The 26,465-nt window shown below is 34.2% G+C and overlaps 1 protein-coding gene across 7 annotated transcripts in view; it reads right to left on the bottom strand.

Annotated features, from left to right (window-relative positions):
• Otop2_1 (proton channel OtopLc) overlaps positions 1-26,465 on the bottom strand; it is a 121,945-nt gene that overhangs the window by 82,028 nt on the left and 13,452 nt on the right. The gene's annotated exons all lie outside the window — the stretch shown is intronic.

The raw sequence follows: 26,465 nt of genomic DNA, 5'->3' as shown, positions 1-26,465 counted from the left end.
CATTAATTTATAGACAGTACACATATATATTTTTACAATATGTATGCTTGTAATTTCACGCTTTTAATTTAAAAGTAGCCTGTCGTGCGTACCCTCATTCTGTATTTGTGTATATTAGTCTTTCGGTGTTTTTAGGCCTCGCTGAGTCAACCAAAATTTGGCAAAAGTTCAAAGCATTTAGTGGGTTTGTAGGGGCACAAAACTTAAATAAATCAGGCAGCATACACTCAAGTATATATATTTATCGATTGAATATAAATATATATATACATAGATGTACATATATCTATATAAAACTCCATGTAAATATTGCTTTTTATCTTTGTCCAGAAGCTTTTCTGGCTGCTCTGTTAGCAGTTGTAAATATTTGAAAGGTACTAAAATTTTATTGAACTTCAGTTTAAACACCATCAGGTAAAATATATACCGGCAAGCACTTCGTTATTGGCCACACTTGAATTTGGTTACAAAGAAATAAAAGTGCATTCAACTTGTTTACGAAAATGTTTAGGGCAACAAGTTCCCGCATTTTTTCGAAGATTTGTAAGTACAAATACAAATAATGCCCAACAGTTTTGAAGTTCAAAGTTCTTTGTGAGATTGTTTTGTTTATTTTCCTGTAGGTGATGAACCGTAAAGGTAAAATTCAAGTAATCAAATGATAAGGCTAATAGTATAGGAATGAAGTGAAATTCAAGTGATTCGCAACCAAATTTTATAAAGCGAATTGAGTAGTAAATTTGATACATGAATTGATATAACCTCACTAGAAGTACTATAGTAGTAGTAGAAGTTTTGAAGTTAGTATGTTTTAATACCGTTTCTTTTTAGAACTTTCTGTATTACTATTATTGTCCATTAATACCTATAAACCACTACCAGTGATCAATAAATCTATAAGTACTAGTAAAAGTGTAACTGAGATTTCTCAAGCATTTTTATAAAAAACATGTTAAGCTTATTAGTTTTTTATGTTTCTGTTTTGTGGAAAATAATACTTCCTGTGTCAAGAAGGATTTTCTTACTATTGTCCAATTCAAAGTCGCTTCAGAGATGTTTCTATAGTAAAGCTATCTTGCCGCATGTGAACCGAAGCCGAAGAGATAATGTTCTGTCAAAGTAGCCAGAAAGTAGAATAAGTTTTTACTTGCTTTCTTTAAAATTCTATTTGTTTAATTTGTCGATTTCCATGCCATTATGCCACCCTGAACACATAAAAATAGGATCGTTTTTTAATTTTTTTTTTTTTTGACAAAACTATTTGATCTAGGACTTCTTTACCTTTATGGCTGATTTAATGCATATCTTAAGCTTTATAAATATTAAAATTCCAGATATATAAGTCTTGGCATGGATAAATTTTTCCGGAGCACTCTTTGATGGTGTACATGATTGGCATTTTAATTTTTGTCTGAAACAAGTAAAATAATATTTTTTCTTAAAAATTGATAAATTTTGAACAGTGCCGCTTTTTTACAAAGATTTTTACGCAATTGGAAGCACTTAAAAAATTTATTTTATATTTTTTGCTAAAATTATTTTGGGATTTCAATTATTGAATCGAAAAAATCCCACGTCACTCCGTGGAAAATCTATTTAGGAAGATATATTATTTTCAAGCCAATCGGTTAAATAGTTTTTGAGTAATCGTGTACACGGTCTCGAAAAAGTGTTTTTGATAAAAACGCAAAAGAAGATAAAAATGTTCTCTCGGCGCGCTCCCATCGTGCTGACTTCTAATAATCATAACATTCGTAATTATTCAGACATTGTTTTCGGAGACATCTCAAAATATTCATTAGAATTTAGACTTTGAAACTAAGCAAAAAAAAATCAATTTTTATTTGAAAATTTTGGGGTGGCGTAACCCCTAAATTTTACAATTTCCGTTATTTTTTGAACATGCATTAATTCGTCTTTCGCCAGGTGTGCATAGCGTTTGCTAGTTCTTCTTAGTTATAGAATTCGTGTTTCCGGTACGTATAAAGGAAAGTACGGCCGATAATGATATCATTATGAAATGATCAACATCCTTTGCATACTCGATAAACATCACTAATTGTACATAGACTTTCACTATTGACATAATGTCAGACAGACATTGGTTTCATTGGTTGTCTTTATAATTTTAAATACTCTGTTCTGATAATAATCTAGATTTCCAATAGTGAATAAGTTCTATAAGTTATCCACTGTTATTGTGTCTAGAAAATTTATTACCTCAGCAAAGTTCTGCTTTCGCTAGTTGTAGGGGTTTTAATTGGCCATCTATCGGGTTGTACGAATAAACTGCAGAGGTTGTTCTGGTTTCACAAAGGCCTGTCTCATATAGTGCAGATGTGATTCCCTTATTTTTGGTTATCAGCCATAGAACATATCCCAGCCTATTTCTAGAGCCTGCTTCAAAAACAATCTCCGTTAACTGAAAACCACTTCTATTTCATATTATCTTCGGTTATGTTTTCCTAAAATATAGTTAATCGGTTCCTCTAGATTCTCATGGAGTTCATTTAATAAGAAAGCAATTCGAGTTTAATTATTTGTCAGAGTTTTATAAATTTTCCAATACATACATATATATATAATTTTAAATTAGTATTTATTACATAAACCCACCAAGGCTTTGCTAAACATTTCGAATACGTAAGCTAATTACGGCATTTTAGCAAGGCAACTTAGCAAACTAAGCCAAATGTGGGCGACTAAACCCAGCTCGCTGGCATTTGAGGTACAAGAGGGGCAACAGTGAGACAAAAATATGTTTAAAAATAAAGAAAAAGGAAATTAAATAACAACGAAGAACCAAAAGCAGAGGAAAAGTAAGTGTAAAACAAATAAAAGCGCTTAAATAAGCGCCACAGCATTAGAAAAAACAACGAAGAAGAATAATGCAGCATCCAAATATATTTTCTAACACCTTAAGCGCCGTTATAATACATTCTCAAATTGACACAACTCACGAGCAACATGTTACATTGGTCGCCGACTTGATTGACATGTGATATAAACAGAAGAAATCTCAGATAAGTAATTTATCACAATATGTGGCATTATTTGTTGTCTTATGCTGCTGGTACTGCCGCCTCTTAGCCGGAACTTAAGAAACTGCGCGCCACACTCAAAGCATATCATTTCATTTCGCCTGAAATTGGCTACCAATCAACATTGTATGTGGGGGCATTTATGCTCGCCGCTTCGAAGCTTTGAGGGGAATTAGCCGCCCATTAAACAGAACAACGGCACTTTACATTTTTTGTAACAGTTCTTTATGCTTCTTGTTCGTTCTTTACAATGTGTTGTTTCTCTAAGCAGCGCCCATTCTGGATGTAATTGCCCTCATTTGCATGTCTTCTAACGCAGTCGTTAATCTTCTCGTACAAATATACACAGTTGCCTTACATAAATACATACAAACAAACAACCGTACATGTTTAGAGCATTTACAGCAGCGCATTTCCTGCCTATCAGCTGTGGCTTCTCAGCTGTGCGTTTGTCTGCTGCATCGCCCTCGCTATCACCCTCGCTCTCTCCGCTTCCGGCCGCTTGTCGGCGCTGCACTTTCACATATTGTGCGCATTAAGAAATCATAAATATTTATGCCTACAATTATTCATATTGCTGCCTACAATTATATACAAAGCAATTCTTGAGATTTATTGCCATATGCAATTGCAGCATTGGTTTTATGGCGCAACATCGCTGACGACCGCTCGATTCGGCGGTCGCAAATAAAACTCGACTGTTCGAAATCAGAAGAGTTTTACAAGAACATTGTTTCATATAGAGTAGGATACTAAATTTAATGGATCCCATATAAAAATAGTGTTAGAGAGACATCAGAGACATCAGAAGCTGTAAATCGGAATAAGCATCTACTAGTTACTACTAGAATTTTGATCGAAATGAATCCTACATGTTCTGTGAGCAATACTTCAGTTGAAACATCTGTGGGTGGTAGTACAACTCATAAAGATCTCTTTCTGGTTTAATAAGTCTAGGTTCTAGGTTCAATTCACTATACTTCTCTGTGTTCATTCACAGTCGGTTTGGTCTAATAAGAACATCATTACAAAGAAACAAAACCAAATGAGTTGCTAAAATGAAGATTCTAATTAATTTCACTCCAGTCACTCTGAAGTAATTTAGCTTGCAAGTTATCAGAAAATTGGATATACCTCTTCCGGATCTCTCATATTTCTAAACATGTTTTATTTTCTTGTTCTTCCTCTTCCTTCATCTATATTATCCCTTCTCTTTTAATACACTAAGCACAAAATTTCTATGTTCACTATTTGTTTAATACATTATGTGTCGACATTCTCCGATTTATTATAATTATTTTCCGATTTATTACAATTATAATTTCTTGAATTATCCCTAATAGAAGTCAATTTCACTAAAGATCACAGGCATTTTCTGTAGATATAGCCTCAGATCAAGGTTCATCTGCCAAGTTAATAAAATGTCGCCTGGATAATTTTTCCAAAAGAGGAACTGGAGAATACAGCAAGATCTTTATGACCTTGTGATTCTAAAACGTTGCTACATTTCGAAGTACAAATTTTTATACTCTCGCTACAAAAGTGCTAAGAGAGTATAAAAGCTTTGTTCACATAACAGTTGTTTGTAACACCTGAAACCAAACAAGTTACTAATGGGTCTAAAACCATATCTCAGAAACTACTCTACCGATTTTGATGAAATTCTATATATGATATTTTCTTAACACCCTGATGAAACGGACGGATGGATATGGGCGAAATCGGTTCACAACCACGCCTACTTTGGAAACATTGTCGAGATCGAACTATAACTTTTCAAGGTTCCTGATATCAAACATGAAGAACTCAATGCTTAAGTGTAATATTTTTCCGAAAATAGTGGTAAATCTCTCAGATATTTTAATGTAATCCAGAGGGAAACTTTTTCTTATAATAGTGTGTCTCTGCACCAAAAATAGTTATCAATGGGGTCATAACTTCCTCTAGCTCCTATATAAAATACGATTTTTTCGGCATATATCGGTTAATATGTGAGATATCTTATCAAAATTAAGTGAGCGTATACTTTTGGATATAGCGTAGCTTGGTGGTCAAAATTAGTGAAATGGGATTAGGAACCTCACCACTCATACCTGAATATATGGGTCAAATTGTGTCATCTTCTTAAAATTACATCAGTAAATTGCGAGAGTATTAAATGTCCGGTTGCATCCGAACTGAGCCTTTCTTACTTTTTTTATTATCCAAGTATTCTATAGAATTAGCGGTAGTTAAGTAAGATACTGCTCCGAAGTGTGACCTCTCTTATGATGGAGTAGATTATTCAGTTGAGCGTAAATACTAAACAGCTGATGATTTTGCAAAAAATGGCACATTTGCCTTTGATTTCGCAAGGCTGAGGTTTAAATATCCGCCCAATGATTTCTTTGGCAAACCAGGCAAATTGACCGGAATCCAAATTGGCCTGCCTCAAAAAATTTGTGACAAGTTCAGAGCGCTTCGTCGACATTTTTCCTCAACGATCCATATTTTTTGGAGTTCAGGTCGTCACAACAGACCGTCAGCCTTTTAACATATCCTAACTGAACTATTATGTAAATTAGGCTACTTAACATTGAAAGCTATTCAGAGATTATCAGATATATTATATTCGCAAAGCTCTTAACATTAATGCCATGGATTATAAAGCCCGATGGGATATTGTTTCGAAGCTACAACATACATTTCAGCTCTAAATTCGTCCACATAAAAGACACCATTTTATCCAATTTCGAAAGATCGTCACCGCTTTATCAACATATATGCATTTATAGCAAATTTTAACGAGGATATAATATTCTTGAAAGATTTCTCAAGTCATAGTTGTATTGAAGATCAAGGCAATATTATGAAGTAGTCGCTTCGGTCGCTAATTGAAGCCAGATTTGCCCTTCTGGCAGGCTGGATCGTTACAGCAGCAGTTTTCATTACACATATGTATCTCAGCAGGCCTTAGCAATCTAAATTATTAGCTAGAATTCAAGATTACTACAACAACAACGAAACAATAACAATTACTTATGCGATATAGCCCACCCCAGAATCACGTCCTACATTGCCTTCAGCTGAAATCTACGCAACTGAATTTAATTTGTGACCAACAAAATTGTTGTGGGAGCAACGGAATATACATATGTAGATATATATAATTATAAGTATGTGTTTGTAATATATGCCTTCGCAGCCACATGTTGCAAGCATTGTTTGTGAGGCTGACATTGCCACCAACACCACACCACTTGCCACTTACAACCTAGAAGTATGTAGTAGCACTGGAGTTCAGCTTGCTGCACAAGTACCGCTATTTCTAATGAGCGCCTACTCTTATGTATATACAGACTCTATATATTCTACGTAGTTACTCCATAGTTTTAATAGCCTGACTTCGTGTTGTTGTTATTTGCATAATTGTGGTTGTTGTTGCTGCTGTTCATTTAAATTATGTGTTGCTCATTACTTTCTACACAATGTGTGGCAAACACTTGTTGTGTCGGGTTTGTGTGTATTTTCATTAAACAACCACAACAACAACAACAGCAAACACTTTAATATGCTGCAATTAATGTGCTCATTTCAGCTGGTCACCTCAAAGTCGCCACACACACACACACACACACACACACACACACACACACACACACACACACACCAACAAACAAACACATTTGCATACACACAATTTTTTCAGTGAATGAATTTGCCTCCATTAAGAGTGTGCGGAGGGAGGCAGATACATATACCATTACATATGTATATTAATCGTGTGTGTTCTGTTTTTCAGTCCACGCTGTGGCGAAGTAATGTGCTCGCTAGCACTAAGTAATTACAATACTATTTATAAAAAACCGCAAAGTTTTTAGTGGCACTTTTTGCTGTTGTTCTTGCTATTGTTGTTGTTTATTTTGATTACATTATTTTCGTTTTTGCCGACAGCCACAGCATGACGCGCGTTATTTTCATCTAACCGCGAACACTTTAACTGATTTTTCAACTCTTTCCACTTATTTTCGTTTGCCTCACCTTTCTGGCTGTCTCTCTTCTTTCTGTATGTATACTACTTACATCAACAGCCGCCGATTTAAAGTGTTGCGCTGAATTAAATTACCAGCAGCATTACATCGGAAAATGTAATAAAAATACAAATTTTTCTAGAGTTCAAGTTTAAGTTCTACTGCTCGCCAGCTGATATTTAACAGTACACCCATTTCCGCTTCGTGTGCTTGGAAGTATTTCTTTTTTTATTCGCTGCCGCCGCTATCATTTGCCACCTGTTCTTTAATGTTGTCTGTTTTTTGCTTTGATGTTATTAAATTGTGCTATTTATAAAAGGTCTAGTGAGAAGAAATAGATTACGATCTATATTTATACATCGTTAGTGGCTCGCCAGAAACTCCTGGAACTTGGTCGGTAGATTCTTATGCACCAATGAAGCTTGTGGTACTCAGCTGTTGGAAGAGGTTGGTTTCATGAGAAGGGTATTATGAAATTACATCCCAGTCCTTCTAAATTGCATCTCGAAGACCTAACTAAAATTTCATCAAGATTGGTTGAGTAGTTCTTGCGTTTAAAGTTCAGAACGTATCTTCAAAATTATACTAAACAAGTAAGGACGGGCTAAGTTCAGAGCGGCTGAAAACGACACCATGGATAAGCCAGCCGGCGGAAGACCTGTGCCGACGAATACCGATCAAATCATAGAAAACATCGAATTAGACCGGCATGTGACATCTCGTGACATCGCCTAGATGATGGGAGTTAGTCACCAAACCATTTTAAACCATCTGCAGAAGGCTGAATACACAAAATATGTTTCGGTGCCACATGATTTGACGCAGAAATCTTCTTAACCGAACCAACGCCTGCGATATACTGCTGAAACGAAACGAACTCGACCCATTTTTGAGACGGATGGTGACTGGCGACGAAAAATGAATCACATACGACAATATCAAGCGCAAACGGTCGTGGTCGAAGGCCGGTGAATCGTACCAAACAGTGGCCAAGTCGAGATTTTGCTGTGTGTTTGGTGGGTTTGGAAGGGAATCATCCACTATAAGCTGCTCCCTAATGGCAAGACGCTTAATTCTACCATCTACTGCGAACAACTGGACCGCTGGACTTATAAAAAACAAAAAAGCGGAAGGGAGATAGCCGCCAACATAATATATGGTATAAAGTCCATTGAAAGTTGGAAACCCTAATATTATGTATATGGGAGCTAGGTGAAATTATGTTCCAATTTCACTAATTTTTGGCACGGAGACATATTTTTGGAAGAAAGTTATTCCCTATAAATTTCTTCAAAAAATCTTAGAGACTTACCTAATATATTTTCGGTAAAAAAATATTACAAACACTCAGGTCCACATGTTCGATATATCCCCATATACCCCCTTGAAAACCTATGGTTCGATTTCGGAGATTTTTAGAAAGGGGCTGCCACACTATATAATGCAGTATTTATGCAAAGTTCTGTTCCGATATCTTCACTAGTGACTAGACTTCAAAATTCTGGTATATAGGAAGTGGGCGTGGCTGTGAACCGATTTAGCCTATTTTTACAACATATCATTGGGAAGTCAGGAAGATATTATGAACCGAATTTCATTGAAATTGGTCGAGTAGTTTCGGCTATATGGTTTTTGACCCATAAGTGAGCGGAACCACGCCCATTTAAAATGTTGTATACCAATTTGAGTGTAGCTCTTCCCTATATTCTTTATGAAGAAATTTAAGGTTTCTGGTGTCTTCCCTTACTGAATTAATGCATTTTTAGTAGTTTTCAACATAACCTTTGTATGGGAGGTGGACGTGGTTATAAACCGATTTTTTCCATTTTTGAACTGTGTAAGGTATTACCTAAAAAAACGATTCTAGAAAGTTTGGTTGATATAGCTACAGAAATTTAGGAGATATGCACAAAAAACTTAGTTGTACTTGATATGTCAGGTGTTAAAAATAATGGAGCTAGACCTAGATCTAGATCTTGTAATCCATTCTAAAATACTTTTTGTTGTTTGTATGAAATTGTTGTTTGCCATTAAATCTGTTCTGTTGTGGCATTTATTTACATTCTAAACATAAAAGAATATGTCATTAAGTGTAGGCAGTTTTGGCGCGACTGGTTTGCGCACCCTCATCATCGCTTATTAATTTGCTAAAAAACGAGAACTACATAAAATGAAAGCAAAAAATTTATAAACAATAAAATTTTGAAAGTAGAGGAAACATAAATTCAATATTTTATGCGTTCATTCTAATGAAGTCAGTGTCTTTGCTCTCGTCGGAATTTTCAACGAGCTATAGCTATAAACATACTAACACTAACACACAAATAAATTTACCAAATGACAACCTTCTTGGTCTTAATAAACATTTAATCACACATATAGTACATAAATAGAACTGTAAGTCTTCAGCCATAACCGTGTCTCTAATTAGTGAGTAAAACTTAAGTGTATAATAGAGGAGATAATCATAAGATTACTGAGCTTCTTTGCTAGCGCTAGTCGCTTATTAAAGTTGAAAAGGGTAGTTATTTTAATTATACTTCATTTCTGGCTTAGTCAAAAGGTTAACATAACTGTCTGCGCAGAGTGGGTTAAGTGCTGCTTAATTGTTGTAAAGCACAGCCAGCTCGGCGGCCGTTTAGAAGTTGTAGGGCGCCTCAGTTGTGGCAAAGGCAAAATAGTAAGACATACTACGACTTAAAGAATAGAAGCTGTAATATACTTCCGCAATTTTTACAAATCTTTCAGTGGAATCAGTTTATAGAATTGCCAATTATCGATAAACCAGTTGTTCTATGAACTCAAAGAATTTAACGCATTTTAATAAAATAGGCCGGAATATGACTCAATGACACCGTTTACATATGTACATAAGTACAGATAAATAAAAAAGTAATTTAAAAACCGTGTAACTAGTCTCTAATCTATTGTTGGGATTACAATAGTTAATAATTAAGCACCCTATAACAAGCATAATCTAAATCTAGAAATCTTAAAAAGTAGATTATCAACTTTTCCTGAATAATCTGTAAGACTTCACTCTTCTTTCTTGAAAATCAGAAGCATTTAAGAAAATCGTACATAGAGTTTTTTCAGCAGTAAGGAAAATAATCGTCTTAACTTTGGACCTTCACTATCGAATATATATAGATGAAAAAACATACAGAAAGATGTTAAAGATTGTTCTTAAAGATGCTAATCGTCACTGCAGAAATTCTAGAAGAATTTTAGACATTTTTAGAGTCTTTTCGCACAGTTGTTAACTGATCAATTAACCGCCTTTGCTCGATTAAAGCGCTGGTTTAGATCGATTTACAATGCAAAATAAAAATCTCATTTTTTTCATTTTTTCTACATTATTTTTAAATCGAATTATAATCGTCTTGAAAATGCAATGCAACTCTGCGACAAATAGCCGCTACTCAACGGTAGATGTCGGTACTGTACAGCAACTAGTAATCAGCTGATGAAACTTATCAACGTTTTTGAAGAGCAAAAAACAGTAATGTATAACAGCTGATTGATTATCGAATAGCCGGCAGTGCGAAGGGCAAAAACTGGTTTCTCAATTAACATTTTAATTGATCAGTTAATTTGTTTGTGCGAAAAGGTTATTAGAACAGTTGACTACACTATCAGTAGTCAAACTATTCCGGTGATTACTTCATTCTCCCCAAAAGAAGTGAGAACCGACGACACTGCAAAAACAAGTCTAAATGGAACGCTTAGTAGGTTCTAGTTTGCATAAAAGCATTGCCGATAAATTCTCAAGAAATTTAATGTCACTTTATACGCTAGAATGATCTCGTATATAGCCTGTTTTCTGTAATACCATCATTTGAAATAATCTTGGTTAGGCTAGATCCAATGGTTTATGAACCTTCTTACTATATTTTATTACTATTTATTGTATTCTAAAGATTTTGGTTTTTATTTGAAAAATTATAGTTCAATAACTCGACTGTATATAGTATAGTATAGCCCTTGCACTATGGTGCTTTTTCTATCAAGAAGAAAATATATTTACTCTTTATCGAATATTAATTCTAAATATAATTTTTGTGATTTTTTTTATTCAAGTTCCAAACGCTAAAATATTTAAAATGGCGAGTTATTTAGCTATTTATGCAAATTAAAAGCATACGCATCAGCATTTCAAACAATTAAATACAACTTAATCTCTTAAGCTGATCAAAAGTTAATGAATGCCTTACAAGCAAGCCAAAAGTCAACTTACAATAGAAACCAAGCGTTTATTATGCCAAACACGATTTAATGGCCAATTAATTGACACAACAGCTGATGAAATCTATGCTGGAATATTAATATGCATAAAAAAATATGAATTTCAGTCATTCATTTAATAATGACGTCAAATCACAATACACCGGCTTAACAATCGATTTGCTCGCTGCATAATTTTCTCAGCGTTCAATTGGCTCAAAGCGGCTTAGCACCTCATTCAAAGAACTCAACACCGGCTCTAACAATAAGTACCTGTTGAATATTGCAGAGTTATTAGCTAACAAATTGTTGTTTTTGTATCTAGCAATAAATGACAGTAGCTTAGTTCAACTTAGACTCAAGAAACCGGTTTCAATTGAGCACATTGTGGTCAATAGAATAAATTTTGCCACTTTGTTTATCGTTTTGCAATGCTAAGCAGCTAGTCACAACAACAGCAAAAACACTGTAAAGTGTAGTATTCTATTACTTATTATCAAAGAAGCAGACGTAGCAACAAAAACAAAAACAAAACGCTTGCCGCTAAACACTAACACTTGCTTATGTCAGTACGATAAAAACTAATGTTTTTGAAATTCAAATCAGTATTCATATTTTACGGATATTTTGTACAAGTTTGGCATGTCGCTAAATATAGCGAAATTTGCAAATATGTGAAATTCAATAAAAAATAGCGGAAACTAGTCAATAAGTCTATGCCAAGAATAGCAGGCTTTTGTTTTTAGTTTTATTTTTGAAAACTCTATGATGTGCTAAACTTATATAGCAGTTCATGATTTCAAGACACGATTTATTGTATTATCAGATTAAGTGTCATGATTGAGTGACAAAGTTTATTAGTTTATTTATTCAATTTTTCAGACTGATTTTTCTCTCTATTTCTCACAAAAAAAAAATTCCCTTGATCGTTCTTGATATAATAATTTATTTATTGATGCCTTAGACTTGGAGAAATGACTATCAGAGTTCTTTTCGGTTATATAATTATTGGAGCGACTTTTGAAGCTATTGATCAGAAAATAATCGAAACAAGTAAGGAAAGGCTAAGTTCGAGTGCAACCGAACATTTTATACTCTCGCAATTTATTGAAGAAATTTTAATAAGATAACACCCAAATTTACCTATAAATTCGGCACAAAGTTTAATAGAATAACGAAAATCGTCCTATATAGTGTATGAGGGCTGAGGTAATTCCTGAACCGATTTCATTCATTTTCACCAGCTAGGTACACTACATATATCCAGAACTATACACGCACTTAATTTCGCAAAGATATGGTATCTCACATATTAACCAATACATATATGTAGATTAAAACCCACCGTATTTTTGAAAAACCTATAATTAGGTACATGGGAGCTAGGAGATGTTATTATCCGATTTTAATAATTTTTGGAACAGAGACACACTATTAGAAGAAAACAATTTCCTCTGAATTACATTAAATTATCTAAGAGATTTACCAATATTTTCGGTTAAAATTTACTCTTAGGCGCTGAGTTCAACATGTCCGATATCTAGGGTCTTGAAAAGTTATAGTCCGTTTTCGACAATTTTTTCTCAAGAGAAGCTAGAGGTGATATGTACTATTTATGTAAAGTTTTATTCCGCTATCTTCATTGGTTCCATATGTATACATTATAAAGAGAAGGAATCAGATGGAACTCAAAAATGAGTTATATGGAAAGTTGTCGTGGTTATCAACCGATTTCATCCATTTTTCACATGTGTCATCAGGGTGCCAAGAAAGTATTATATGCCGAATTTTATTGAAATCGGTCGAGTAGTTCCTGAGATATGGTTTTTGACCCATAAGTGGGAGATGCCACGTCCATTTTTCATTTTGTAAAAAAATCTGAGTGCAGCTTCCTTCTGCTGTTTCTTATGTAAAATTTAGTGTTTCTGACGTTTTTCGTTAATGAGTTAACCCACTTTTAGTCATTTTCAACCTAACCTTTGTATGGGAGGTGGGCGTGGTTATTATCCGATTTCTTTAATTTTTGGACTGTATAAGGAAATGGCTGAAAAACACGACTGCAGAAAGTTTGGTTTATATAGCTTTATTGGTTTGCGAGTTATATACAAAAAACCTATTTGAGGGCGGAGTCACGCCCACTTTTCCAAAAAAAATACATCCAAATGTGCCCCTCCCTAATACGATCCTATGCTCCAAATTTTATTTTCATAACTTTATTTATGGCTTAGTTATGACACTTTATAAGTTTTTGGTTTTCGCCATTTTGTGGGCGTGGCAATGGTCCGATCTTGCCCATTTTCGAAAGCAACCTCCTCAGGGTGCCAAGGAATACGTGTTCCAAGTTTCGTTAAGATATCTAAATTTTTATTCAAGTTATCCGTTGCACGGACAGACGGACGGACGGACGGACGGATTTGAACTCCACTCTTCACCCTGATCACTTTGGTATATATAACCCTATATCTAACTCGTTTAGTTTTATGACTTACAAACAACCGTTAGGTGAACAAAACTATAATACTCTCTTTAGCAACTTTTGTTGCGAGAGTATAAAAATAACAATATAATGTGAATTCAGTGATTAGTTTGATTATTTTCTTACACAATATTTCGGAATATTATAACATTGTATGTCGATGATACATCGAGGTTTATAATCCACAAGTTGTTATCACAGAAATCAGGTTATTCTGCCCAATTTTAAAGGTTAGGTTCAAAATTTCGGAATTGGAAAAATATAATTTTTAATTTGTCTTATTAGATAGGTATAATATAATTATATGTTATGCACATCAAGCCGAGTAAAATTCTGAAACATTGAAACACCACGGCAGTGTCAATTGAAAACTATAAACACGTTTATCACAAAACTCAATTTTTTAAGTCGCTGGACACAATATCTCGAAGAGTTATGAAGCGAAGTTGTAAAAACATTTTCGAGCCGATATATGGCGAAATAAGAGTTAGTTGTTTATTAAAATTAAAATTTTAATATTTTATTTTTTCCTTCGTTATTGATTTTGGATGTACCAATAAGGAGTTATGATGTCCACAGCAGCTTCAACCTAACCACTTAAGAAGTATTGAAAATCTTAAAAATGGTTTAGAAATAATAATAGATTTATTAAAAAAAATAATCATATATTTCATGTTTTCTGATATCTTATCTGGCGAGTCTATAGTGGATATTTTTCAAAAGTCGTTATATGTACTAGACTTTCGCTTATTAGTTAGTATCTAAGTTCTTTATGTACTATTTCAGTGATTTCTCTCTCATTCATAATCGCAATTGTTCAAAATTACTAAAATATGTGCTGCATTGGAACTCATTGGTCGTATTAACTTAATTTCATAGATTTTTCCCTACACAAATCTGTGTGATTCCTTTGAAGAACGATTACCACCATACATTATCTCTCTCTACCGTCATGCACCTTTATGTTTGATTTTAAATTCCTCGAAAATTGAGGGACTTTTTCTTCCTCATGATTTTTTCATGGATTGCATAGTATTAAATACTATATAAACTGTTGTTCTATGCAAAAATGTCCCATTGATTCTATCAGCACTGGACCTTAGTAACATTGTCGAATTCAACATGAGAAATTTGACTTTGAAATTTTTTTTTCCAAATTCCAGCCGTTGGCACCTCATCTCCTATGACGTGTCCAATAAAAGGTCCTGTGATGGACATCAATAAAGCAAAAATATGTGGATAAATCTAATTAATGAACAAAGTAAAAAAGTTAACATTGAAATTTGAATTTTTGACGGAATTTTAACCAAAAAACTCACTTTTTTAGTCAAATTTTCGCCATATAATGACTCAAAACAGATAGTTATATTAAAATATAAAAACAAATACTTCGTTCATAAACTTTCATATAATGTTAGTCCAAAGATGTGCAAAATTTGAATATATTTTATCTTTTTGAGTTATCGTTTCCACCGACTTGAAAAATTGAGTTTTGAGATAAACGCATTTAAAGTTTTACATTCATACTGATGTGGTCTGATGGGCGGATTGATTTAAATTTTTCGATAATGTGTTAAACATATTGCGCTATTTAATAAGACAAAAATTTTATTCCAAATTTTGAAACCCACCTAACCTCTTAAATATCTCAAAATATTTTAGTTATTACAAATAATCTTATCTATATCCTTACTTGATATAAGAAAGACAATACATCCTACTAGAGGGTGCAAAAAATCATTAACAGAAATTGTACTTAAGGTTCGGATAATTTACCTACGTATACATATCATTGCTCTAGTTCATTTCCAATATCTAAACTTGTCAGTTAGGGATGTAAAAAATTTTATAAAGTAGAAAGGTTGAAAATATCGATACAAGAATAGATTTAAAAGATTTAAAATGAGCTGTAAGTTTTGCAAAAAAAACAGTATAGTAGCCCCAAGCTTTAATTAACTTTTCATAAACAATTTTGCGTATTTTGTACTCCACTTACTAATTTCTTGATTTCAATATTATATTATTCACTAAATGAGTTATCTATCATGTACTTATTCATTAATTTAAATTTAAGCACTTATTTAGATGAATTACTTCTCCCTGTATATATTATATCCCGCAGCCAAGTGAACCAGGTATTGGCTTATAACAGAAATCTGGTAATTTGGCGTTAATCCAGTTCGTCTTTCCTTTTTAGAAATACAAATTATTTCTTTGAGCGAAACACCCGCTCAACATTTCCACCTGCCTCAAGTTTTCCAAAGCTCCATACAAGAGGCTCAGCAATTTGTCCAATTGACTAGACATATTTGTAGCTGACCAAACCTGTTAATTTCTAAAGAAAACAAAGCTTATCTCATTAATGACGTACACATACACATATACAATACTGCGCACCTGTCAATAACCAAATTGTCGCATTCACGCGTGCGCAGCAGCGCCTTTTTTGTCATTCAACTAGAGAATTTCAGTATTGACCATTTGTGTTCGCTTTATTGATTTTTATGATTTCATGACATAATTTAGCGGTGATATAATACAATACTCGTACAATATTAGATCACTTGCACTGAAAGTGCAAAAGAGCAGCAAGCTAGCTAGCGCTAGTCACTTAGCGACTTGCTTGAGAGCTCTATGTGCGGTTGGGGGTGCAATTATACAGTTTTATGTGTGTATAGTGCAGTGGTGCAGTGGCATGCATGATGGTATCGGCAAAAAATGTTTGTGATGATCTCAGTTGTTGTTTGTTACCTTCATGTTTTCCATTGCATCTATTTTTTGTTTTCCATTCACACACATTTGCTAGTTTTCCACTTTGCTGCTAATTTAATTATTCACACGCGTTCACCCTTTGCCTGCAATTTCACTATTCACTGTTGGGTTGGGGTCTCTTGTACTACACATATATTATATATAGTTTCTTTTTTCATCTCTCTTTTTTCAATTTTCCCAGCACTTGCCAGTGTGTTTGTTGTTGTACGTGTACACTCTCAGCTTGTATTTGCAAAATTAATCGCCTTCACAGCCATACAAATTTACACATCTGTACCTATAATCATTGTATCGTTGTTGTTGTTATTGCATCGCTACGAGTTCGCGTACTTCATTATGCGGATGCTAATCTATTGGCAACTGACCTAATTGCTTGCCAACGTTAATTACTACATATGTATGTATATGTACTTGCCACACACACACACACACTCAGTGGCACTCAGCATGCCACACAATCTAGGGTAATATTTTTAAATTGATTATTTTACTCAATTGTTATTGTTGTGGTTGTTTTTCGCTGTATACAATATATTGTACAAAACCACACACATCAGCAATCACATTGAAATTTAATTTTGGTAATTTAAAACTGTTTCTGCTGCTGCTTTTTCTTGTTTTTGTTTTGACCACAGCAACAAAGTGTTGACCGCGTGTATCGGAATTGGGAAATTTGTTTGTGCAATTGTTTGCGGAAACACGCAAACTCTTAATTCGAGCTCCATGAGAAATGCGTACGTGCTGTGCCGCGCTGTCTCTCGCGCATATCGTGGAAAATGGGTTAAATGTTTGTTGTTTTGGCGACGACGTTTTTGTTTTTTTTTTTTTTTGTACTTCGCCGCTGACCGCTGATTTATGTAATTTAAATGGGCTTTTTATTATCGACGATTTTTGTATTGATGTACTTCGTGATTTGGGTAAAATGTGGTTAATATAAGAAAATATATAGCAATTCTGATATTGAGATATGTAAAGGGACTGTGACATTTTCAAAAATCCTATTTTTTTTTTATTTTTTGCTCATTCGATAGTGTATTATATCAAAATTATCCTGTGAAAGCGGTAAGGTTGTATCTTGAATAGTTTTTGAATGGCAGCGTTCTAAAGAGCGACGCTCGCAGGCATAAGCCGCCATAGTCGAAACTTTAAACGCGTTTTTCTCAAAACGACTTTTTTCAAAACTGCAGACATCATAACTCAACGAGAAATTGACCGATCGACTTCAAATTTAAACTGAGTTTTGTTGAAAATTGTCAATTTGGTATATTTTTTTTTAACTTAAAAAAACGACTTTATTTTTCTGAACTACACCATTTTGTTAATGTTTTAAAAATCGTAGGTCATTGTATAGGAAATATCTTCAATATTAATAACCTTTTTGAATTTTTATTTCAGTTACTTAATGGGCCGAAATCATGTCAGCAGTTGGGCCAATTTTTTTGGTACCTCCCAAGACAACACATATTTTTCAATAAAAATCTTTCGTCTTTTTAAAACTATTTAATTGTAAATCATACACATGCTTACTTTACATATTATATAAGCTTTCCTAGAGTGTGCTGTTAAAGTAAATAAAGCTTGACATTTATGTTGAATAAAGTCTGTGAATAATAAGACTTACACCAAAGCTACGGTTTAGTTCGGAAACATTACAAAAAAATTGTATTTGAAGAGGGAAAAAAATTGTAGGTATTATTTAGGATCGCTTACATCCAGAAAAAACCAAATAACTACTGTGACTAGAGCATAAAAGTTCTTAATTTTTAAACACTGAAGATGGAGTAAAGCTCACCATCGAAAGGGGATACTAAGCAATTGGTTCGCGATCTTCTTAGTCAGTAATCTTCCTCTAAATACTAAATGTTTGTACCAAAGTTGCCTAAACTGGCATCCAGATCTTTTAATTTTATTTGAACGTACTTTTAGTGGCCGATTCTTATCTCTAGAGAAATTTATATAATTTCGAAAATGTAATGTAAACACTTCTGATTACGAGTTCCCATACGTTATGAGAACTATTGAAGACATTTTTTTCCAATTTTCACTATGAGTATTACTTGAAAAAGCGTTAAATTTATCCAGTGGGAAAGAGTAATGATGATGAGTTGTGCTCTTCGACAAATTCTAGAGCAGACATCTAAAACTTAAAAACGCCAGACCTTATGTACAAGCCCTAAAAGGGAATGGTTCTATTGATATTATAGATTATTCTAAAATCTAAAATATCTAAATTAAAAATCATTTTTTAAGGTACCAGATATGCCTTTGGATCTAGAAACAATATTGCTATAAACAAATCTTATTCTAAAATCCTATTTTTTATTACAGTGGAACTTCTCTAACTCGAATCACCATAATCCACAAAAAAACTTCGATTAGAGAGACTACGAGTTATAGAATTTTCATTAAAACACATAAATTTTCAAAAAACTGTAAAATATTGATTTATACACTGTTCTATTTATTAACTTCGCATAAAGTATTATGAACATACGATAAAAAGATGTTTTCTGTAATTTTGTTTGTTGTACTTTGCTATGATTGGCTCTTGACGTCTATGTCACATGCCTTAATTAGATGATTTATGCAATCCATATGTGTAATATTATATTTTTTGTTCGCCTCCTTGCGATATAGAGAGGGGCTATTTTAAAATTCTACCTCGATAGTAAAATTTTAAATTTTGTATTATGTCCTGACCAAAAAGTTCGATTTATGGAAGAAAATTTGTATGAAATTTGGCTTCTAAACGCTATTGCCAATTCAAATCTTCGAGTTATGGAAGTTCCACTGTGATTAAAAACTGATCCATCCTGAAAGATATTCTTATCATGAAACATGTTTCAACACTGGCAAAGTCGTTTAGTGCTAATCCATTTCGTATATATTCACCGTTAACTGAGAAATTTTCGTTGGCTGAGTCAAAGATAGTTTTTTTACTCACACGTGAAGCAAAATTCTATCGGCGACCCTCCCCAAAGTACCCAATAAGTACTAAATAAAGTTCAAGCTCCTACATTTTTATATAGAAATATATAAGATCATCTGACATTATTTAAATTCTGTACAAGGTTTAAAATTTAAGTAAATTTGCACTTTAAAAACGAAGTAATCATTGCAGGACCGCTCTCACACATATCAAACTGAAAAAAGAAACCGTATCAGCTTTTGCAAGTCTCACGCTCATACCGCACGCACTTCCATTAAAATGCAATTCTTCCAAAGCGAAAAGCGTCTAGAATTGCCTAAAGGAGTGGAATGCAATATGAACATTGCAGGCAGCGTTCAAAGGACTTGAACTTGAATGCTGCTGCGATGGTACTTAGGGTTGAACAAAACACAGCAACAACTAGTAGCAGCATAGCGAGTACAATAAAACAAAATGTTGCTGCAACAACTCTAGCTATGCAATTACCAACACCGCGCTGCCAAGAGGTCTTTTTTATTTTTTTGCAATTGCCCCAACAAAACGCGAAACTTAAAGCTTCGCGGCAAACGCACACACAGTTACCGTTAGGCACGTCAGAAGTCAAGCGTATGGAGTTGTCAGTGAAATTATAAGGTGCACGCGCGGCCATTGACATGTAACTACCGTTAAATACATACATACACACATATATTCACTCATACATAGACGCTTCGTAGCTTTACAGCTTGTGTGTAGTGGTAGACATGCAAAGTGTGGGTGGTCTAATGCTGGCTTTGCAAATAAATTTAAAGCACGTTTCTTCAACCACTGTTGCTTCAGCACCGCCACAACTTACAACCGTCAGTGGGTGGAGTAGACGCTATTGTGAGTAAAATGTGTGCCTCGTTGTTGTAGAGGAAGTTGGGGAACATAATAAACAACGGTGTAAACAACCGCTATGCGTTTATGCAACAACTACAATAATAACAAGTGGCAGAACTTGTGTCCAATGCCATACATTTGTACTTTGCATAATGACGTCTGCAAAGCGTGGACGAGTGGTGGAGAGTGCTGCTTCCGGTTGTGCTTGCCACAGGTGGTTGCCATGACTTCAGCAACTTTTCATTGCTGAAATGCTGATATGAAGAGTTGTAGCGTATGTGAATTTGCAAGAATTTACGTATGCTCATATAAATATAGGTATTATAATAAATAGAAGACATTTTTATGAAACACAAATGCATTGTTATATGCATATAAAATTATACAATTTCTTACTGTACTTTCTTGTTGGAGATAATTTAAGACAATAGGCGCTTAAAGTATTTGCGGCACTCTGTTTGCCGGAATACATTAAATATATCTACAAAATTTTTTTTTTTAAGTTCCAAGAATAGTGAATTATTATTATTTAACGGGTGATCCAAGTAGAGGTACTATCAGATCATGCCTGAAACGTGTCAAGCTGTCCCATTATTTTTGTTCAATTTTGTTTGGCATTTCAACATAGAAAGACTTACTGCTGAACAACGTTCAAAAATTGTTCAACTTCATTACGGAAATTCACTTTCTGTGAATAATGTGTTTTGAGCGCATTTTCGAGCCTAATTCTGTTCAGCCCTGAGGCCCATTTCTAGCTCAATGAGTATGTAAGCTAGCAAAATGTCGCATTTGGGACGAAGAGCAACCCGAAAATATTCACGACTTACCATTTCATCTAGAAAAAACAACAGTTTGGTGTGGTTTATGGGGCGGTGGAATCATGGGTCCATATTTCTTCAAAAATGATGTCGGTGAGTAGGTAACCGTCGATGGCGACCGTTATAACGCCATGATAACCGACAATGAATTTTGTCGGCATACTTCACCTTTTCGGCCGGTCGATTGGCCACCAAGATCGTGTGGTATCACACAATTAGACTTTTCCTTCTGGGGATATGTAAAGTCTAAAGCCTATGCGGACAATCCCGCTTCCATTCAGGTCTTGGAGCAAAACATCAGTTACTAGTCGAAATGCTCGAACGAGTTATCGTAAATTGGACTCAACGGATGGACCATCTGAGGCGTAGCTGTGGGCATCATTTGAAAGAGATAATCTTTAAAAAATTAATGCGAAAGAATGTTCCTTCGATAATAAAAGTTCCCCATTAAATTTGAATTTTCTGTGTTTTTTTTTTCCTTAAAAAAGTAGGGAACCTCGATATGGATCAGCCGTCATAACATTTTTCAATACAAAAGTAATCAAACGAACTCTCTGTTTCTGTTTCTATGAAAATTGATTTCTGAATAGTCTAGTAAAATGAAATACATTGTTTTTCCGATGGATGTAGTTTTTTCGGTCAGATTATAAAACAAATAATGTCTGATTCTTTGAAATCCAAATATTACAAATAATTGACCGTTTTATGTTTATTTGTTGTTACATATGAGATCTTTCTTATACAGTTCCTGTCCATCAAATGTTTCAGAATTCGTTTCTAAAGTCGACCGTAAAGAAAAAATTCATCCCCCAAAAAAATTTTCATGTTTTCAAAATAATAGATAGGCTTTAACTTACATAATAACCTCCCAAACATTTCTTTTATCTGTGATGTATAAAGCTAATAAGAGTTATGCGCTATAACTTTTTTCATCGACTTAATCGGCGGCCTTAACATCACTAAAGTATCTACAAGTCTCATCGAAGATAGTGAAAGAAAACTTTGAGTTATTAATGGGAGTATTTGCTAATTTCACGATAAACCTTCAATGGGTTCCAGGAAACTGTGAAGCTGACAAACTATCAGATTAGGCACAAATTTACAATTAAATTCCGACAAAGAGTGCCCCTGACCACTTGTAGACATTTAATCGACTAATATGTCACAGATACGTATATGGGGCTACGTGTCTCCGACATGCTTAATAAACGGATAAACGTGGCCTGAATAAAATAAGGGCTTCCGACTAGGAACAACTCAAGGACTTTAGTAGAAATTCTATGAAGGGACTGTCTGCTTGGAAAACACGCCAGTTGACTGCGGTCACCATACAATGATTCCTGTACAATTTGCCAAGATGCAGAAGAGGAGGAGCCTGACAACTTCTGTCTAGATGAATGACTTTGTACAGGAAAGTAATGATAACTATCAGTCGCGGTTTTCTTGATTTCTCGAAAGTTGCACTTATAAAACTTGTTGAATTGCATAACTTCAGTGATGATGTGAAAGGATACTTGTCCCGATGGTTTCACAATAGGCCTAAGTGCGTCGTCCGACATCCACTTTACCTTTCTACTCTAATCGAGAAGACAACAAATACTAATTTTATTTTTTCTATGGAATAATTGAATGTACAATATCAAAATTTTGTTCGCCCATCCCGTATTCTAGGAAGTCGAAGAGGCACCTCGAGATAGAATTATAATATATTTTTAGTACGAAAATAATTCTTTGATTTGACAATGCCATTTTAGTTTTTAATTTATTTTCAATGAAACTTTGTCATACATATTGTAGGAATCGGTGACATTTTAGTAGTTCTACCTATATTTATATGGGCTTCAATGTAATAGTATTTATATTTTTCATATTTATTTAATAATTTTTTTATGTTTATATTGTTCAACTTCTTGATATATTTTACAAACATGGCAACTCTGCGATATAAAAATTACAATCTTTAAGCGCTCACACAGCTCGTAAAATGCTTATAAAATATTTGCATTATTAATGAAATTTATAGCCAAACACTTGTGGTGGTGGTGGTTTTGCCAATAATTTATTTAAATTTCTGCATTTTATTTCTTTCCCTTTCTCATACGTTTTGATATTGCATTTGTGACATGTGGCAACAATTTTGCGCTTTTCCACCACACAACAACACATAAAAAACGTATGCAACTCTACTACAAAACATAATTACAGTTAGAGGACATTAGAAAACCGCCAACTACATGACAATGCAGCGTAGGTTGCCACAAATTGTTGCAACTACTATGCAACTCATCCCACCACAAGTATGTCACTAATAATAATTCTATGTTTTAGACATCCGGATATGCGTTGGCTTGAGTTGCACACTTCGCTGACGCGTCCATAATTCATAAGCTGCCACAACACAGCGAAAGGTACATGGTCATGGGCCCACCTCGAAATAAACTTCCGGTTTGAGTGTGGTTGGCCTTAAAAAAATAACGCTTAAGCTGTCTGCGAATTCGCGGCAAATGCGGAAATGTCCAGTTTGATGTTGCAACATGCTCTGGCACACACACACACTCAAGCGAACAGAAAAATTTACTACCCTTAGTAAGGATAAATAGTGGTCGATAAGTGCAGCAAATGACGCCAACCACCCACTTTTTGACCATATCTCACCCACCCACTCACTCCCTGCCTCCACCACCAACACTTTTCACTTTTTTTTATTTATTAATTGGAAAATTCATTTGTAGCGAATGCTTTTATGCATTTGTTGCGTGCAACATAATACTAAAAGTGCAACTTTATGTTTGTCCAGCGCACCGCGTCACACACCCCACCATCCTCGCACATCAGTTGTTAGAATGGTTGTTAGAAAATTGTTGTTGTATGCCCGCTAGTGCCAGTCAACAATTATGTCTGCCATTAGTTAGTTAGTAGTTGGTTGGTCGGTTGTTTGAAGCACCGTTAGCGTCGCTTAACACCAGTCCTGGTGTGGGTGTTCAGCCGGAGTTTTGCCCGAGTGTATGTAGTTGGGCTTTTGAAAAGGACATTGCACTTAATGACGCGCACATTGCTTTGCCGTTAGCCTAATGCCGCGTTACCTGCAACATATGCCAGCTTATTTAATTAGGCATGGTTGTTTTGTGGGTGTGAATCAAACTTTACTTGTGCGCTAATGTATTGGTGGCGTAGTGAATTTATTTATAATATTTTCGCAATTAAAACTAATTAAGCAATTTATAACCATTATATCCATTTTATTCACATTTCGACTTATAGTAACCATAAATTTAGTGGTAGGCTTTAAGCCTGAAACTATTTGCTATTGTATATGGGCTGAAAAGTCTGTGACCTAAGCGAGCGATTGTACAATCTATGGAACGAAAAGTTTTTCCTTTGCTTACAGTACTAGTCTTACATCCAACCGTAAAATCAAATCCAATTTTCAACTTATTGCCCTCAAAAAAATACGCGATCCAATAGTCAGTCCTTTGAAAAAAATCGAAAGCGCCGAAAATACAAAAAAGTCGACAGATAAGGTTTTAGTCAGTATCTTTGCCGACTACCTCAACCCTGGTAAAATAATAAGTAAGCGATATGTCCGTACATCATTGGATCGATTTAAAATCGATTTAAAAGTTAGGTTAAAGACCTTTCAGTCCACATAGTTGTATAATTGCAAAGTTGTGCTTGTTAGTCGTCATTTTAGTATTAAAGGGTTACATGGGTTTTGCCGGTTAAAAAAAGGCCTATTTTCAATTTTTGTTTTAATGTAAAAAATTATTTATTTATTCCAAACTTTTTTCTGTCTTATAGATATATATTTAAAGCATAATTTCAGAAATTTTCAAAAACAAAATTGAAACTCCTCCATTGTGATGTCATATCCGGTGACCCCTCGGTAAAAAGGTGCATAACTTCTGACAGGAACATCCATAATGAAAAAAAAAAACAAAAATAAGTGTTTTAGTTAAGACCATAAACTCGTGCTTGAATGAAGGAAATACAAAAAAAAAAAAGTAAAAATTTCACCGATATTTTCAAAAAAAAAAACTAAATTTCGGTCAAATTTGCCTTACATTTTTTTGTTTAAATAGTTGTAATTGAAAAAAACAAAAATAATAATCCTTCATCCAAGCACGAGTAAATTGTATCTCGAACACCTGTGCAAAATTTCATCAAGATCGGTTGAGTAGTTTTCGAGAACATTTGACAATCGAGGTTGAAAACTCGGTTCCGAGAAAAACGCGTTTAAGGTTTTGAGTAAGAATAATAACTACTTGGAGCGCACACTTTCCAAAGGCTGTATCACCGAAAATATTATTCGGATCGACCTGAAAATTAAAAAAAAGAAACGATTTTTTTGAACCCACGAAACCCATGTAACCCCTCAAAGGAAAGGATCTTGGGAATCGGTTCTAAACATTTTATTTGCAATTTTCGAAACGAAGCGCGTTAGCACAAGACTCGCACCACAATATCGTAAAAGATTTCTTTGTGGAATCGTAGTCATCGTTTAGTCAACTCCTTTCAGTAGCCGATCGTTAGTCAAAAATGTAGGATAGGATTATTATAATGTATTAAAAAACGTTCAAGCCACAATTCTTCAAATTAATAATATTTAACCTCTTATACAAGTAAAGTTGACAGAAATACTGCATAGAGCTTCTTAAGGGGTTATATATGTATGTTGAAGTCGGTCAAAAAATTGAAATATATTTATTCTTTTATCTTAAAGTGTACGTTTTTAAGAATGTTTTCTCAAATGTTTATAGATATTTAAGCAGTATAGGAGAAGTTATAGCATTTTGCATCTTGCTCCGCTACACTAGACAAAAGTGTACTTAAAACTTGAAACGAGATTATCTCGAAATCATGTTTTTCCGAAAACGTCGTTGCGGTGACATGGATTGCCAAAAGAGTTTTCAATCGATTTTAATTTTTTTTTTTTTTCAAATTGTTCGTAATTTATTTGTCGTGTCTTTGGACGATTTAATTTTTTCGTTTAAGTTTTCATATCGATGTTATGCATTTTTCAATACACTTCATCAGTTGAAAAAAGTTGTCTTTTGAAGAAAATCTTCCTCATTTGCAGAATTTTTTTTTTTCAAATTTCAATGAATCGTTAAAGGACACAACACAACACCACCCATACTATCGCAATTTGTTTGGTTTTATGCTTTCAGTTGAGCTGATGGACTGGAATCGTAGTCATGGCAAGCCTCTTTGAAAAAAAACGCGTTTTGCGTAAAATGTCCTAACTTTGACAATATTAGTATTTTTTATGTTCTTGACCTGTACAGAAAATAAAAAATTTCCCCATTTTTCCGCACCACAACATATACAATAACT

Source organism: Zeugodacus cucurbitae, chromosome 5 (genome assembly GCF_028554725.1).
Source record: "Zeugodacus cucurbitae isolate PBARC_wt_2022May chromosome 5, idZeuCucr1.2, whole genome shotgun sequence".
NCBI classification, from domain to species: Eukaryota; Metazoa; Arthropoda; class Insecta; order Diptera; family Tephritidae; genus Zeugodacus; species Zeugodacus cucurbitae.
The sequence above is the reverse complement of the archived record's forward strand: the minus strand, read 5'-3'. Positions and strand labels throughout refer to the sequence as shown.